This window comes from Anolis sagrei, chromosome 6, assembly GCF_037176765.1.
Source record: "Anolis sagrei isolate rAnoSag1 chromosome 6, rAnoSag1.mat, whole genome shotgun sequence".
Lineage (NCBI taxonomy): Eukaryota > Metazoa > Chordata > Lepidosauria > Squamata > Dactyloidae > Anolis > Anolis sagrei.
Window position 1 is genome coordinate 103,348,880 of NC_090026.1, and position 19,287 is coordinate 103,368,166.

At 39.5% G+C, this 19,287-nt stretch overlaps 1 protein-coding gene across 5 annotated transcripts in view; it reads right to left on the bottom strand.

Annotated features, from left to right (window-relative positions):
- The window catches only part of CDK14 (cyclin dependent kinase 14), a 266,140-nt gene that overhangs the window by 180,638 nt on the left and 66,215 nt on the right, over window positions 1-19,287 (bottom strand). The window contains exon 1 of one of the 5 annotated variants that reach the window (XM_060782283.2): window positions 3,745-3,840. The exons of 2 other annotated variants lie outside the window; for them this stretch is intronic. The gene's annotated coding sequence lies outside the window, so the exon portion shown is untranslated. Of the gene's footprint in view, window positions 1-3,266; window positions 3,287-3,397; window positions 3,716-3,744; window positions 3,841-19,287 lie in introns of those variants that run through there. 2 more of the 5 variants (XM_060782282.2, XM_060782284.2) reach the window with 2 other exon arrangements.

Here is a 19,287-nt window from a genome sequence, read left to right on the forward strand (position 1 = left end):
CATTTCCCTCATTTCTCATAGAGAAAAGTAAAATATAAAAACTTACAAACTTAAGAGAACTCAGAATCAGAGGCAAAAGTTCACATGCTCTTGTAGAATACACCAGATCTTTAAATCTCATCTTGAGTAAATATCCCCACCATGTCCATGATCTACCTATGAATTCATCAACACTGAAATACAACACTGTCTGAACTCTGTGAGTGCAGCAGTTTTCAGAATGAAGCAGATACTGTTTGAGGATCGGGACAATCGCAGAGATACCAAGATGCTTGTTTATGAAGCTAATGTCCTTCCAACCCTGTTATATGCCTGTGAAACGTGGCCCATCTACAGACGTCACATTCAGCTTCTCAAACGATTCCATCAGCGTTGCCTCTGAAAAATCCTGCAAATCTCTTGGCAAGACAGGCGGACAAATGTCAACGTTCTAAAAAAGCAAAGCATTGAAACTTTGATCCTTTGCCATCAACTTCACTGGACTAACCACATTGTCTGAATGCACAATCACTGTTTCCCAAAGCAGTTACTTACTCTCAACTCAAGAACAGAAAACAGAATGTTGGTGGACAGGAAAAGATATTGAAAGAAGGGCTTAAAGCTAACCTTAAAACTGTGGCATAGACATTGAGACTTGGGAAGCCCTGGCCCATGAGCATTCTAACTGGAGATCAGCTGTAACCAACAGTGCTGTGGAATTCAAAAAGGCACAAATGGAGGGAGAACGGTGTGTCAAGCCATCTCTGACCTACAGTCTTGCATCTGGAAATTGATGTCCTCACTGCAAAAGAATATGCAGATCTCTATAGTCACCTATGGACCCACCGCCAAGATCCTACACTTGGAAAGCAAACATACTCGGACACGAGGGATTGCTGATTATGATGATGAATTTTGCAGCCAAATAGGAATCATAACATGAATTTACAACACACAATTCAGAAACGTACCTGTTAGATCACTAGCTTTTAACCAAAAGTGCTAGACAGCAAGTTTATGCAAGAAATCTACCCATACCATAGAAACAAGTAGCGATGGCCAACCAATTGACCATTTGGGGTTTAAATGTTTCTTTTGGTAAGAAATCTTGTTTATTTCAACCACTTGTAAGTTGCTTCTTAGGAAATGTCTTTGGAAACTACCTGTCTAATTTTGGAAACCAAGCAGGATCAGGCCTGGGTTAGTACAGTTTAAATTCAATGAAGGGAATGGACCAAAAAAATTAAGTTGAAATGTCATCTTAGAATCTTGTACTGAGTGAACCAAGCAAATGCTATCCAAAAGAAGTTTGACCATTATAGCACCACCACAGAGAAGTCTCTGTCTCTCATGTTCACCACCCTAAACATTCTGGTGGCAGATACACAACCACAACTTCCACTTAGATTTTAGATTTAAGGCAATAGTTTAATAGATGAAAGTGGGTTCTCCAGTAGCTTAGGGAAAACCAAAAATTTAATGCCAACTCTTCAAAACTGTGGGCCACTAAAGGCAAAACATTCAGATTTTCTGAGTCTCCCATTAGCAGCTGAGTGGCTGAATTTTGCAGACATTTCTAAGCCAATTTGAAGCAACCATGCATAAATCATGTTTTAGTAGTCCATTCAAGTTTCATATTTTATCATATATCATCCATATAATTATTCTTTTATACAACATTTTCTATATGATGATCATCAGAAAAAAAGAGTTGTGTTCATATTATTCTAGGGGCAAAAATCCACAGCCACTATTCCACAAATATTTCCCTTTTTGAAACACTCTTCATTTAAGAAACAGAAAATAGAAAATGTTCACATTCCACCTTTAAATGAGCTAAACTAAATGCAAATAGACAGCTTATGTTCAAATCTTATGGGAATCTGAGATAGGATTCTGGACATACATAGATGTGTTGTATCATAAGCAAAAAAAATGTCACTCAGAACTCACATACAGCAAAGGTAATTATTTTGCCACAAATGCATGAGATTAGCCTTCTTGTCCAAAGTGAAACACAGCTCCCTTTTCCATCAAAATGCAAATGTGTGTTTTAAATGTGTGGAAAGGAGACAGTCCCTGTCAGTTACGTTTACAGGGAATACATTTGTAATAACATTTCATATAGGCCTAACTTTCTTCATGAATAAGAAAAGCTCCCACGGTGTGATATATGTCCCAATCTTAAACCTGCTCCCTAGGAGAACATGGTTTCACTAGGAGCATATGCTACATAAAGCACTTAGGGTGAAGGTACAGAGAAAAAATTATGACTTGATATCTACATAGGAAGTAAAGTAGACATTACAGGAATATGTTGTTACATTATTAAATGCAGCTGTACATTTCTCACACTGTTTCTACAGGTAGCCATAACCATTGCCTTCTTCATCATAGATTTTGGGTGCCTTCACTATGTTAATAATATACTAAACTCGGACTGATGGTTCAAAGAGAAAATTAAAAATTTAAAGGATGCTTCCTTAACGCAAGTAAAGCCCTTCTAATTTATCCAGTGGCATCAACTATTTCACTGGTGCAGAAGAACAGCATGAGAGGCAGATCTACCACATTTCAGCAAAAATGAAGTTGATGGCTTCTCTTCTGCTGCATCACATCTGCCCATGTGCAGTTTCCATGCTGGTCTGCCATGTACTGACTACTGCGTTTTAATGTCTGCCAAGGCTTTAAAAGATGCTGAAGTGTTCCAATAAGATCTAGACTGTGTTTGCATGAAGCCATTTAAATAATTTCGGAACATCCGTACACAGCCAATGCGCAAGCAACGAACCAAAAAATTCTGCTGACCTCACTCATATTGCCTGGTATTTCCTCCAAGGTTTGTTTCAGCATAGTATACATCTCCCCTCCCTTTCCCACATTAAGGAAAGCCTCTAATTTACTGAAGCCATTTATTCCATCCCGATCCAGCATGACACAGACTTGTTTGCAGTGATGAAAAAGTGATTGGTCACGTCCTTCATCCACTTGTCCCAGCGGGCACTCAGCCAAGCATACACGAGCAAAATTGTCTACAGCAGCCTCATAATATTCTCAACATAACAGGCTAGGAGGAGGGAAAAGGCTATAAGCATGAAGCATAGCTCTTAAGATGATCCCCATCTATTTTCACACAGCAAAGGTTTGGGGATATATTTTTTATTTTACCCCCCATAGCATCTCAGGAGGGTGCCCAGATTCATGGCTCAAGTCTGAGCTAGCCATGACGTTTATCTGTCTTACTGAAGCGATCGAAAAGGAATACATAGAAAGCTTGGCATACATACCGAATGAATAGTGCTCAAGTTGCAAGCATGTGATAATCAGGGCTTACGTACAGTAAGACAGCCTGGGATTCAATGCATATCTTAATTTCTCTCTCTCTCTCTCATGCACACACACATATACACAGCCTTACCGTTTCACTGGAGAAAGGACCAGGTCAGATTCACCTGCGACTCCTAAGCATGCCTCTAGGAACGTTTGTGTTTGCAATCGGGCCAGGGTCATTCACCGCAACTGAATTCACATCTTTCTGCACTAGCAAGCTCAAATGGTACGGCTGTACTACAGCTAAGAAAGGGGGAAATCATAACCAGAAAAACAAAGAAATCCCCCAAGACAAGATATTCTCAGCAGAGTTGCAGCCTGGAATGTACTGATGATCATCAGAGCAGGCGATTTCCCTGTCTAAAATGTGTCAACATCACACAGATCCAGGAGATAAGTATTTTTTAAAGAAGCGAAAAAATGTGATGGACTTGCCTGTGGAGTTCCCAGGAAGGCATACTACTCATGCTCTGCAGCAGCATTGCAGCCAATGTAGCTCTATGCCTATGCTGTCTAGGTGGTTTTCAGCACTGAATTTTGGGAAGGGGGGAGCTATAGAAAGCAATACGCAGCATAAGCTTGTTGCAGCAGAATAATAAAAGGGAGCAAAATACCTTAAAGCAGTTTGGGGAAATTAATCAAAAAGGTATTATTGCAGCATCCAGCATCAAAACAAACCAAAGCTTGTAAATGGCTATAGAGGGAAAGGGGGGATGTGGAAGTTTATGAGATTTCTATAGTCCCAGCATACTAAGTGTATAGTATAAAAACTATTTTTAAGAAATGGCTATTTATAGCATGACAGAAATAATTCAAGTTCAGGATTGGGGGGAATAAAAGGTGGCTGAAGGGTGCATCTACACTATAGAATTAATGCAGGTTGATACCACTTCAACTGCCATGGCTCAATGCTGTGGAAGCGTGGGAGTTATAGTTTGGTGAGGTACCAAAACTCTTTTTAAAGACCTTGTAAAACTACAACTCTTAGGATTCCACAACATTGAGCCATGACAGTTAAAGTAGTGTCAAACTGCATGAATTCTACAGTGTAGATGTACCGTCAAACTGTTCCCACCCCCCAAGACCAAGATTAAAATTCTTATTTACTACATTCATGTAATAACAGTTGAGCCAGATACAATAATGTGTAAAACAGAACCATTTCCAAGAAATAAATGCTTGCATATTGCCACCATTAAGACAAAGTGATCTTTGTACGTTGTACTTGCCTCAATACTATCCCTGAAAAATGCTGCATCTGAACTACCCAGCACCTCGGCTACAAGGTTTAATTTCATCTCTTCAAGTCCTATGAAGATCTGACTCAACAGCAAATGCCCCACTTAAGAAAAGATGAATGTGTTTAGCTAATCGTGGGGAAAATGTTCAAAAATGTCCTTTTCTAAATTGTCGGAAAAACATTCTATATGATGCACAGAAATCAGTATGTGCTGAAAGAAGAGTGCTTATGAAACCTGAATGAAAATGAGCTCAGCGATACAAAGGCAGGAGATCAGATTACAAATGATCAGGGACAGAAAAGAAACGAACATAAATGTCTTAGCCCTGATTTAGACCTCATGCAGGAGGTGCAATGCCTCTGCTCTGTGTTGCACTCCACATGGGTGGTTTTACATTTAGACTAGCCTCTCAACTGTTGCAGATGCAGCATTCGCACATCTGCTAGAACTTTCTTAAGACCACGAATTCCCAGGATGTTGATGCGAGGGAAAGCAGCCCAGTATATTAGGGGGTGCTGCTTGCACTGACTGTCGAACAGGCAAACCTTTTGCCAATGTATTCCTCATAAAATCACCACAGAACTATTCTTAAACAAGAATGGACACTGAAATAGTAACCTACTCCCTGGTCTATTAACAGAATATTCTAAAGGAGCACAATGAAGGGGCAAAATTACTTGCTGGCTGCAGAGACACTGTGGACTATAGACAGAGCCACGGCCTGGACAACTTCTGCTGGGCTCAAGGTCCACAGAAAAGACGGCTGAAAATGCCCTGGATGTTGTCCAATTCAAGCACAGCATATAAATATTCAAAAATATATAAGTAAAACTACTCAAGCCACTTAAAGTCCATCTCTCTCCTTCGGAATGAATTTACGGTTGCATTATGAGTAAACATTTAATGTTTGCTTTACCTTGCTGAAATGATGAGACCACTTAAGAGTGGAAAATGGGTGGCAAAGGACCAAGATCTCAGGCTTAGCACTACTTAGAGATCTCAGGGGTCGGTCTTCACTTCAGCCTCATGAGATGCCCACAAGATGAACTGATTGTGCTATTAAAGTTAGGAATGAGCATCTATCACTAACCCCTGGTGTAAAGAGAGAAGAAAATCTGGCTGCAAACATATCTGCCTAAGTAACTACCACTAGAGCAATAGACAACTCTTTCTTCCTTTACTATACACATATACATACACAAGGAAGTCCCAGGGTAAATTACATGGGTTTGAAAATCCAAACAAAATACAAACAGACAGAAAGAAGGAAAGGTTTGCCAAGTAGGTTGCAGTAGGATCATGGAAGGATGGACATGAATCCTTTCCATCTCCTTGGACTTTAATGGAGGAGGATTAATAGCAATCACACATGTGCCCACAGCATCCACTTTCTTCAACCATTTCAAACCATTTTTGTAGTAATCCTTCTTGGATCTAAAACTAGCAGAGCACTGGATTAAACTGTTCTTGCAGTCCCTTCCAATCTTAATAATCTATTATTCTAAGAATCCCCAAAACTAGGTGTTATATGAACATTCCAAGATTTACTTCCAAAGAAACACCTCCACTGCAACAACACAGGTCCACAGTCTAGGGGTCCTTCTAGACCAGAGGTTCTCAACCAGGGGCCCCCAGATGTTTTTGGCCTACAACTCCCAGAAATCCCAGTCAGTTTATCAACTGTTAGGATTTCTGGGAGTTGAAGGCCAAAAACATCTGGGGACCCCAGGTTGAGAACCACTGTTCTAGACTCAGCACTGATGCTTGAAGGTCGGTGGTGACTGGGAGGGCCTTCGCACAGTTAAAACTTACCCACCAGCTGCGACCGTACTTTGAAAAGCCTGACTTGGCCACAGTGGTCCACACCTTAGTTACATCCAAAATTGACTACTGTAGTATACTCTACGTGGGGCTACCTTTGAAAACTGTCCAGAAACTGCAGCTAGTGCAAAGGTCGGCTGCCAGACTACTAACTGAAACTAGCTACTGAGAACATACCATACCCCTGCTGAAGCAGCTCCAGTGGCTTCCAACAAGTTTCTGGGCTCAATTAAAGGTGCGGGTTATTCATGATAAAGCCCTATAGGCTTTGGGTCCCATCTATCTTTGAGACTGCGTATCTTTCTACAAACCGGCATGGGCTCTGAGATCGACAAGGGAAGCTCTCCTCTCAGTCCCACCGCTGTCTCATGCGTTGTTGGTGGGGATGAGAGAGAGAGGGCATTCTCTGTGGTGCCCCCCTCCCCCGGCTTTGGAATGAATACCTTCCCAAAAGAAATTAGATCAACCCTCATCCTTCAATCCTTCCGTTCCAACCTGAAATATGGATGTTCAGACAGGCCTTTGACCTTAACTCCAATATCTGTGGAACGCCTCTTGATTGTAAAGGGTTAACCTGAGCCCTTTATGTCTGCCGTTGTTTGCATACTGTGAACAATTTAATTTTTTAATTTTATTGTAATGAGATTGTGAAATGAGATATTTATGTTGGCTGTTATGTGGGGGGACGGACGACAGGTCATTAACAGCAACAGTAACAGAAAAGGGGCTCACTACATCAACCTCTTGTGCAGAAGGTAAGTCATTCAAATAAGATTGGGGGTCAATACAGAGCATACACCACAGGGATACAGTGCTTAAGCATGCAATTATATACATCTGGATCAATAACTTTACCAGTAGAGACACCAAACCATTGTTTTACACACCCTTGCAGATATTCACACCTTTGGAATAGGAAAACGTTTAATACAGTTGTACTTTAAATGCAAAATTTTCCTTCTCACATTTACAGTCTGCTCCAAAGGACTTGGATGTATGGAAAAATCCCCCTGTAACCGTAACTATCCTGACAGCTGTAAAGAATTAACTTCCTTCTAGCAGACAAGTCCAACTGTTTTTAATTTATTCCCCTTACAAACGGAGGCTCATTCAACTCCTAATACCTCAGATCTGCCTTAACTGTATAAATACAACGGGTGCAACAGCAAGTGAGACAAACTTCACTTTGTAATGACTTCCAGTTTCTTATAATCCATTTACTTTCTTATGCTAACAGATCCTGTGTGCTACTTTTCTCTAGCAATAGGTTCACCATGCAAACATTCTTGCATCAAGAGAAGTCTGTGTGTCTAAAATGAATGTCCTGAAATAAGAACAATCTCACCATACCCACACACCATTAAGATGCTCAGAGATGACATACTGACAACTACTTGCTACTCAACAATGGACACCTCTGAAGAACCCTAGAAAATTTAATAGAAGTATGGATCCACGTAAAAGAGATAAAAGGATCATTGATACTTTTCACATGGGATGCATGCAGATACTCCAATTGAGGAAATGAGAGGTCAAAGAGACTACCTTTGAGAGTAGTGAACTCTCCTTTGAAAATCTCTCAAAAGTGTTTGGCTTGTGTATTAGTGCTTGGCAGAGATTTGTGCAAGATGACTCACATTCTCACCCAAATGGACAGCAGGGAACAGGTTGAACTTTCCTCATTAATATTAGCAGCACTTAAAACTCCATCAGGATTGCTTAGTTTTTACCAGAACCATTTGGCTAAATCCTCTGTGGTACCCCAGTTATCTGTATGAAGGGCAGTGCTAAGGTCTCTCCCTCTTTCCAGTCATCCCAATGCAGAGATAGCTGCTTCCTTGGTGCTAATAGGAAAAAAACCCAGCAATCCATAACTTTGACAGTGCACCCCTCCCAAACCTATAACTATATCTCTAAAGGTAGGAAGATAAATGTGAATGTGCATATGTGTGTGTGTGTGTATGCACATGTACAAAGTCATATGCACCCATAGCCCGTGGCTACAAACAGTTTTCAAAGAAAGAAATGGGAAGAGATGGTGTTAAATAAATGCAGAGCTCATTACGCATGCAAAGGAATTCGTCCAATCTGACAAGAAAATTATTGATCATATGATAAATACTCATGCAAAAGGGAAGAAAACATAGACAAATACTGATCGTGAGGGATTTAGTTACCTGGACCCAAGCAGGCTATAGCAAACACTTGATAGATTTTAAAGGAATGACAGATCTGTTAATGTCCAAGTCTGAAGCCTAAAATTACAAGGAAAATAGCTATACACAACACTTCTGATACTGCAGTTATCTAAGTGCTAACCTGGTGCTCAATAAAATAATTCATCTGAATGTGTAAGGAAGGGAATATGCTAGCCCTCTGCCCTCTATTGCTAGTCTTCTTCTGTAAACTGGTGACAATCTGAAGAGAGGGCCTCCACGTAATTTGGTGTCACCAAGAGTCTCCATACATCAGTGGTTCCCAACCTTTTTTTGACCAAGGGCCACTCTGACCAGGGACCACTTTCATCAGGGACCACTTTGACCAGGGCCCACTCTCCAACATTAGTACCAAAAGTGGTGGGGCTGGTCAACTCTGCAGAAAGGAGCGGAAATAAAATGAAATAAATAAAATAAATAAATGAAGAGAAAAGAGGTTCACGGACCAGATTTTTGTTCTTGCAGCCCACTGGTTGAGAACGACTGTCATACATGAAAGAAGCTGTCCTTATCAGATTGTCATTGTTTACATTGGAGATTGACAGTGGAGGTCTGGCTAGTGTGCTCCCCTTCTTGTGTGTGCAAACGAAACCATTTTAATCCCCTAAATAGGGTTCAAAATTGGGATCTTCAAGTCTCCTGTTGCATTAAGCCTTTTGAACATAGTAGTTAATATTTGAAAAAAAATCTATGACTGAGTCCATTTGCCAAACTATTATTATTAGTAACTGCTTCAACAAATACAAGCACTGGTTATATTACATACTGTGCTAGTTATGGCAGTTCTTGTAACAGTTCTACATCATTTCAAACTAAAGAATGCCTCTCAATGTAGATCAATGCATTTGCTACCCACAAAAGCTTCCATTACTGAATTTTTATTCTTCAAATTATATCTGGGTTTCTGCTGATCTCATGCAGAGTTTAAATCCCGAGGCCTCCAAGTTCTAAAGCAGTCACGTCATTTTAGCAGCTGAAAGAATAAAGGCCAAACACAAATTACCAGGAACCTGACACAATGAGAAAAGGATTCATTTACACCTTAAGTGTCCTAAACACTGGGATGTAAGTTGAATCCTTTAATGGATTCCTCAATCCACAAACACACTCCCACCACATAGCACACATCAAAGTTCTGTTTTCCATACCAACTGTTTCTTGTTCTTTTAAAGCACACATCAAATAGAACAAAATGTTTTGTGCATAAACACAAGATACTTTTCAGCTGCAAAATCTGGATGACTCTCTGTTCAAACAGTGTATGTTCAACTCATCATCTTCACTTTAGAAAAAGATACATGCTCATTGGTCCCAAAGTGCTTTCAAAGACACTGTGGATGTCATCTGTCCACTGACTCACCTAAGGATTTTTTTACTCATATGAGCCTATTTTAATATTCAGCATTTATATACTATTTATTTATTTATTTGCTTCATTTCTACCCTGCCTTTCTCAACCCCAGAGGGGACTCAAGGTGGCTTACAAATCCAGCAAAAATTCAATGCCATACAGATAAACAATAAAACACATCTCATAAAAATATGAACAATTTAAGCATATAAGCCATTAAAATATATAACAATTTATCAAACAGATTGAAACCTCATATACAACGCTGAGTCATGATCTCATGTCCAAATCATTTTCCAAAATCCATAATCCATTATTCAATCTGTTGAAGTCTTATTCTGTAGTTTCCTATTCATCAAATGTCTGCATAAAGCCAGGTCTCAAGTCTCTTTCTAAAAACCAGGTAGGATGCCTCTCATCCCAACCAATTGCATTTGCGAAGAGGCCTCCCCAGCCAATCTTCAAGCTCTTGTAGGCTCAAAGAGGGAAATGCGTTTAGATAGGTAAGCTGGACCAGAAAGGTATAGGGCTTTATAGGTCAAGTTCAGCACTTTGAATTGGGTTCAGTAGCAGACTGGCAGTCAGTGGAGCTGACGTAACCGAGGAGTTACAATGTCCACTAGCACTGATAACTCAACAGCAGTATCTGAGCAATCTTGGCAACTTTATATGGGAGGTCAGTACTGTCATCTTGATGTTATTGGTGGGAGACAAAGCAAGAAAATATGTCTAAACTAATAGCTAAGAGATTTCAAGTGACAGTTTCACAGTTCACACAACCCCAACTATGATAGAGATGTTTGTTTTTTTCATTAACTTGGGGGTTAGATGCAGATGTACTTTATCAAGAATTGTTGAGAGTTGTGAAAATAATGAGTTCAAATGTTTTACTTAGCAAACCGTAACAATACTTTATTGACAGGGCTGGAAATGAGTTTTCAGTTTAAAGGCAATGAGTTCATATAACAGAGATTAGGTGAGTAACCTTGAAGAAACTGATTTGATATCTCATGAGGATCACTGGCTCAAGCATTTTTCCAACATAAGGATTCAGAATGGCTTATTTTAAAGAGAAGCAGTAAAAACAAACACTCCCATAACCACAAGCTTGGGAAATCAAGAAACATCTCAATGAAGCACATATCATACTTGGATTCTCTCCTATCTTTCCTTTAATTATACAGTTATTCAATTCAGACAGCACTGTGGTAAGCATTAACCATACATTGCTGCAAAGCCATGACTTCCAATCATGATGTGCAGACTGGTAATTTACAGTTAGTACCATCACATTGGAGCCCCCGGTGGTGCAGTGGGTTAAACCATTGAGCTGCTGAATTTGCTGACCAAAAGGTCGGCGGTTTGAATCTGGGGAGCGGGGTGCGCTCTTGTGGTTAGCCACAGTTTCCGCCAACCTAGCAGTTGGAAAACATGCAAATGTGAGTAGATCAATAGGTACCGCGTTAGCAGGAAGGTAACGTTGCTCCACACAGTTATGCCGGCCACATGACCTTGGAGGCGTCTACAGACAACGCTGGCTCTTCGGCTTAGAAATGAATTTGATCACCACCCCTAGTCAGATATGACTAGACTTAATGTCGAGGGGAAACCTTTATCTTTACCATCAAATTTGCCTAATTCAGACATCACAACAAACTATAGCCAGGCAAACCAGAAAAGAGACAACAACCCACGATCATACAACACTGGGAAGATCACAAAGGGGCATCTGAATCCAGCAAATTCCATTCATACCAGGCAGAATTTCAGGCATCACTTTTATATTTTTTCCTTGTGGAACAGGATGGAATTGTTAAAAGACCAGGTATATGCATTAGAATTCAACTAAATTCTTGAGAAAGGCCATGTTCTCTGACCATGGTTTATCACATATACAAGTAGAAATTACACATTTATATTTGCCATCTATGTCAACCAGAATGAAGGTCTTCAACTCTGCTTCCACTTGTGGAACCTAAAGTAAGGCTTACTGAGATATTAATGCATTTACATGTGGGATTATGCACAGGAAGCATAAAGGTATTAACATGTGAGCAAATATATACCCAGCCCTCCACATTTGCAAGTTTGACTTTTACAGATTTGATTATTCATAAATGTGATTAAAACATTCTCTCTAGGAATCTCCATTGCAACTGTATAGTCAACTCCCTTGGGTCAAACTGAAGGCCTAAACATCTGGGGTCCCATAGATTTAAAACTACTGACCTAGAGATTAAGAGGGGGAATACCTCTCTGGGAATCATAAGTTCTCCAGTGCAATTCTATGCTCAGCTTCTCATGGATGTTGATAAGAGAGTTGAGAAAGGTCTACAGAGGTGTTATATCAGGTAAGAAAAACAGCATTTTCTTTACTCACAGTTTTTCACTTTTATGCTGTGCCGCTAACCAGCAAATATGGAAGGCTGAGTGTAATCAGAAAGCAAGCCCATAGCACAGAACTCCTGACATGATTTTAATCTCCATATATGTATGAACAGAATTTTCTCCATTGACATGCAATGGAAGAATACACTGGTTGACAGAACTGCTGTTACCCATACACAGTGTACTCTGTTAGAGCTTTACTTACTAGTAATGCTGTTTACATATTTATTCTCTAGCTGTTCTGCAATTTCATGTCGAAATTTCAGCCTATGAATTGTCAGAAACATCTTGTGATGGAAAGCATCAACCATGCTGTATTAAATATCTCAGAACTCCCTTTGGCAGAAACTTAAGTTTTGCCCTGAGGGTTACTCTCATCCTATAATGTCCTTAGTTTTGTCGGGAAAGTGTAACACAATCTCCCCTCCAAGGTTCACCATTTCCTCGAAATTAATAGAACACAGCAGACTACCATTTATTGCTTTTTAATGATTGAATGTAAGTATCGAAGTAGACTTCCCAAATGCATCAGTAAATAATTCAACATGCACTGAACTCAAATGTAAACCCAAACAAACATGAAATCTAGTATTTCCTGCTTAATAATTAATACATTGAGGCCACTCTAAGACAGGTATGTGTGTGTGTATTGCACAACCAAATTGGAAAGGGAAGCTGCTTTTGTATACCAACTCAGACTATCTAATTTTAGTTGTTAAATCATAATTTGTGTTTATAGGTTGGATTGCTAAATTCAGGCATTGAATGTTTACCTTTTATGTTTAGAATCCACCCTGAGTCCCTCTGAGGATATACGGTGGAATATAAATAAATAAATTATTATTATTATTATTATTGTGCAAATAAGCCTACTCATAAGATCTAACAATATGAATGATTGGTACAAGCAGCCAGTATTTTAAAAATTCAGACCAATTCCATATACAACGATTCACATTTAAGGATAATGTCATACTTCCACCTTAGCACACAAATCAGATGGTCTTACGCTTTGCCAAAGCAATTCAAAACTCATATTGGTCTTAACTTGATTTAATTTCCTATTTCTTTATCTTTCGCAACCAAACAGGATAGGGACTTCTGTTCAAATAAATAACAAGTGCAAAGATGATGAACATTATGAACTGGGCTTTCTAATCTGTGTGTACACAAACATGGGGTATGTTGTGCCTTAGATAAAGACCTTAAAATTGCATCTTTTCTCACACTTACAAAGGAGATTTTCTTCATTCATCCCGACTCTATAAAATTATGCATGATTTTCTGTTTTCTTATCAGTAGACTGCTCATTTATCCAGTCACCAAGGAACTACATGGTTCACTGCCCAGGAATGGAAGCTGGACATCTGAATTAAGAAGACCGGGGGGGGGGGCGCGTAAGACAGAAAATAGGCTGCATGGTTATTGTAAACATTAAAGGTGATTTGCAGGAGAGCTAATACAACATTCCATAAGGAATGGCAATTTCACTTTGACTATCCATATCTAGCCATCAATTGAAATGAGCATCCTAGAAACACCACAAGACCAATGCAGATATTATAAACATGACTGCAGTATTCTTGACTACATATGTATGAAAAAATAGTTGTCCAAAAATGTGTGCATGTTCAGCAACCACAGCAGTTAATGTCAATCTAATTCAACTAATGAAACTCAGAAATGCATGCATGTGATTCATCAAAAACTGCTTGGATTATTGAGAGTGACTGATTAATTACATAATTCTTTTATGAGAGGCGAAATATGTCTATACATATTGCAGATAGGATTCCCAGGCACTGATACACAAAATGCCTACATAATGAGGACAGGAAAGCTTGGAGAAGACAATGATGCTGAAGAAAATGGAAGGAAAAAGGAAGAGAGGCAGACCAAGGGCAAGATGGATGGATGTTATCCTTGAAGTGACTGGATTGACCTTGAAGGAGCTGGGGGTGGTGACAGCCAACAGGGAGCTCTGGCGTGGGCTGTTCCATGAGGTCATACAGAGTCGGAAGCGACTGAACGAATAAATAACAATGTTCTTTCCATACCACAAAAAGACAATGATCACGTTGCTTTTTTTTAAAGGTGTCAAAGCTGTATCCCAAGCTACAACCACAGGGGAGACACTGCATGTCTGAAGTAGCCAAATCACAGCAGAAATTCCACTAAAAAAGAAAAAACTGCAAGATGACCAAAATAAGATATGAGCACTCCATCAACACAAGAGCCATCTATCGAATCACTCTGTTTGTAACAAGGTGCTGTTCCTCAAAATCAGAAGGGCAATTAGAAGTTTGATTACAAACAACTAGCATTAAACATACTATCCAATGTATACATAAGATGTAAACAGTTCAGAGATTCAGCTTTTTTCTGTTCTAAAGCTAATCAAGTAATTAGAAGGGCATCAGAGCATTTTTAATGACTGTTTTCAACAGCATTTACTGGAACAGATAAAGCCGACTTATGGAGGTCCACAAAGGCTAGGCGCAAATTTAAACAGATGTTCGCTTTTTCAAAGGGGGCTAAAATATAGGTAAAGCTAAAGGTTTCCCTTTGACATTAAGGACTCGGGGGGGGGGGAGGTGTGCTCATCTCCATTTCTAAGCCAAAGAGCAGGCATTGTCTGTAGATACCTCCAAGGTTATGTGGCCAGCATGACTTCATGGAGCACCATTACCTTCCCTATTGATCTACTCACATTTGCATGTTTTTGAACTGCTAGGTTGGCAAAAGCTGAGTCTAACAGCGGGAGCTCAGCAGGCTCCCTGGATTCGAACTGTCAACCTTTTGGTTAGCAAGTTCAGTAGCTCAGTAGTTTAATCCACTGCACCACCGGTGGCTCCAATTTACCTTCAATTATTATGCTTACATATTCTCCAAACTTTATAGAAAGCTTTAAGTCTTTTTATAACACATTACAGAGTAACCAATCATTGATAACCAGCAAAATGACCTATACACAAACACTATTACAGCAAGCTTCAAAATATATATTCTCTTCAAAAATGTGGATAGCAAAAAGAGACTTTGAACCCAAACCATCAAAATTCACTTAATTTGGAAGGCCATTTTGAACATCCTTGGGATTCAAACACAAAAGCTCAAAAGCTCAAACAGCAAAAATAAAAGGTTTGAAGCAAACACACTGATTCTTTTGAGACTTGATCCCGACATGGCACACAGATTCTGGAAAAAAAAATTCAAAAGCTTGGGTGTATTTATAGCTCTACAGCAGATAAAAGATGTTCAATGGCAACACAATACAAGAAAGGAATATAAACCCCAGCAGTAGTTTTTATATTTAATATATGGAACACAAAGCAAGCCATTGGAGTTAGAGCCCAAAGGAGAATCATTAGACACTGCCCCTAAGTGTTCAGGAGTAAAGTCTGTTATGACCCCACAAGTAACAAGTGACTAGATCTCATCAGACGGCAATCTACACACCTAGTTAACTCATCGATGATGTTAGTTTCAAGTAAAACAGCTGGTAAACCTATAGCTAATCATCAGAGGCAGGCTGCAACACAGCAAGAGTTCAAAAAACCTAAGAGAATGTCAGCATATTTCCTGCACTCACAGCAGGTATTATTCTCAACTTTGAAGGAGCTATTCATGGTGCTGATCCCTATACACAAAATAGCTTTAGCACTTTGGATACCTCCTTCAAAAATAGATTAAATGTTAAAATCTGGAGTAGATTCTACACCCCAATAATATGGATGTCTTAAACATTGTCTTAAGCCACTGGGATTTCCAAAGGCTTCTTTCTAGATAGGAACTTCACCAGGAGTTACACTGCCCTCATGTATCTTGTGCATTAATACTTCATACTCCTTTCGATTGGGTCAAATCCCCCAGCAGCACAGTTTGGGAAAAATTCTTTTTTAAAAACAACAACAACAACAACAACAATGCTCCTTAGAATCCTGCATTCACTGTATCCACAAGCTTGAATCCCTGAGCAGCTGAGCTTGGAAAAATTAGCTTTTTGGAACAGTATCCACAAAATGGCACACATGTACAACAGAGATTAGAAAAGGAAGTATTAGCAACCCAAAAGACTAACTTGGAAGATGACATTATTGTAGGTCATTCAGGCTTCCCTTCGCAAAATGATTCACCCCCTCCTCGTATCACCACTACAAAACTCGAAAGGAGGAAAGTTTGGGGAAACTACAATCTTGCTCAAATGTGTCATCGACCTAGGTAATGGGTAGCTAACAAGTTTAAATAAAATATGACCTCTGTATCAACAATTTAATTTATCCAAATCCAACAAGGTATGTTCTCCAGTGCTACTCTATGGTATTCTTAGGCCATAGGTTTTTATTTCAGTAGGGTTCATTACTATCGGCAGTTATGCATATCTATGCGACATCTACAGTAGAGTCTCACTTATCCAACCTTTGCTCATCCAATGTTCTGTATTATTTAATGCAAAGTGCTTCCTGCCCAGAACCATAGCTGATTCAATACATTGCAATGTTTTGGTGCTAAATTAGTAAATACAGGAATTACTACATAACATTACCATGTATGGAATTGCTTTTTCTGTCAATTTGTGGTAAAACATGATGTTTTGGTGCTTAATTTGTAAAATCATAATTTGGCATTTAATAGGCTTTTCCTTAATCCCTCCTGATTATCCAACATTTTCACTTATCCAATGTTCTGCCAGCCCGTTTATGTTGGATAAGTGAGATTCTACTGTATATAAATTGCTTGAAACAGAAAACAGAAAAGTGTGGGGCAGTGATTTCAAAATCCTACTTAAGATCAAAAATTATTTGGCGATTGTGGATCAAATTTCACATCTCAACTTAACCTATTTTTATAGAAATTGATAAGATAGCATGGGATAAGGCATTTTGAACACCACCTTCAGCTTCACATAGGCAAAATGCAATATAAACATTAATTAATACACATTGTATATATTTTGAAAATAATCAGCAGCGTGATACAAAAATCCATAGTCAAATAGTAGCTGGTTCTGACATAAGAAGATAATCAGTCTGAGAAGCACTAAATATTTTTTGACACAAACAGTGATAAATTAATAATCTCTTTTCCACTTCAAACCAGACACCTAACAAGCAGCAACAACAAAGCCACTTAACAAACCACAACAAATGAATTTCCAGGGCAACTGTCTTTAGCGGTTTCCTCTTTTATACCAAGAGAAGAAGTTAAACAGTCTTTGGGGTTTTGTGAAGTGAGCATATATTGCTCCTAGAAGGATTCTGGGAAGACTATAAAATGTATTATGATACCATTTCATCACTAGATGTATGCCCGCCTTTGAAAACAAACATGGTTATTCTACTGGACTGGGATACAAAGAGGTGAGGGAAAAGGTAGACGAGTCACTAAATGCTTGGTTGTATGTAAACTGCCCCAATCTCAGTACAAACATACATTATTATCCAGAATCTGAGGAAGTAGACTTAATTGATGAAAGCTTATGCTACAAACTTCACTCTTTATTATTGTATATACGTCTGTATAAGTCTAGGTCAGTTTATGTACTGTATCTTAAAGCCTACCAAAAAAGAACCATCCCCTTCTCTGCATATAATGGCTTACTCCATCCCAGGAGGTCCTATAGAATCATAGAATCATAGAATCAAAGAGTTGGAAGAGACCTCATGGGCCATCCAGTCCAACCCCCTGCCAAGAAGCAGGAATATTGCATTCAAATCACCCCTGACAAATGGCCATCCAGCCTCTGCTTAAAAGCTTCCAAAGAAGGAGCCTCCACCACACTCCGGGGCAGAGAGTTCCACTGCTGAACGGCTCTCACAGTCAGGAAGTTCTTCCTAATGTTCAGATGGAATCTCCTCTCTTGTAGTTTGAAGCCATTGTTCCGCGTCCTGGTCTCCAAGGAAGCAGAAAACAAGCTTGCTCCCTCCTCCCTGTGGCTTCCTCTCACATATTTATACATGGCTATCATATCTCCTCTTAGCCTTCTCTTCTTCAGGCTAAATATGCCCAGTTCCCTAAGCCGCTCCTCATAAAGAAGCACCAACCCCTCAACTCTCTAGTTCTGGAGTTTTTGACTGCCTGGATGGGAAAATGGCAGCAGTGGCTGCCACTTTGAAACATTGCTAGTGATTCCCCTTTGCTATACATTGATTCTTGACTAATCCATGGGTCATGCCAAAATCCAGAATTTTGGACCCAAAACCTGCCATCAGCTTATACAGAAGGTTAATTTATACACAAATACAGGCATCTCCCAAGCTACAAACATCTGACTTACAAAAGATTCATAATTAAGAACGTGGATGAGACAACAGGAAGAGAGAGGAACCTACCCCTAGAAGGGAAATTCACTCCCGGAAGAGTTATTATCATGGGGAAAAGGTGTGTTCACTGAAGCTTCTTCATCAATCCTTGTTTCCACAAGACAATTTTTTTCAAAACGCAATTTACACATGGACAGAAGGTGAGGTGAAATCTTCTGAATAGGCTGCACAGGCAGCAAAAGAAACACCACAGGGGTGTTAACCCTTCCCCATGCTATCCAAAGCACGCTCTCTCTCCCCCTCCCTCCCTCCCTCTTTATATATATGGCTGGAGTTATACTTGTAAAATGTACCTGTTCCAACTTACAAACAATTTCAACTTAAGAACAAACCTACAGAACCTATATTGTTCTTAACCTGGGGACTGCCTGTATATAAGGCAATTGGTGTTAAACATCCCATTGCATAGGTAAACGTAATTTGACCTATTTTTACATAAATTGACATTAAGTATAGTCGTGACTAGACTTAACATTAAGTCTAGTCATGTCCGACTCTGGGGGTTGCTGCTTATCTCCATTTCTAAGCCAAAGAGCTGGTGTTGTCTGTGGATGCCTCCTAGGTCATGTGGCCCACATGACTGCATGGAGCACTGTTACCTTCCCACCGGAGTGATACCTACTGACCTACTCACATTT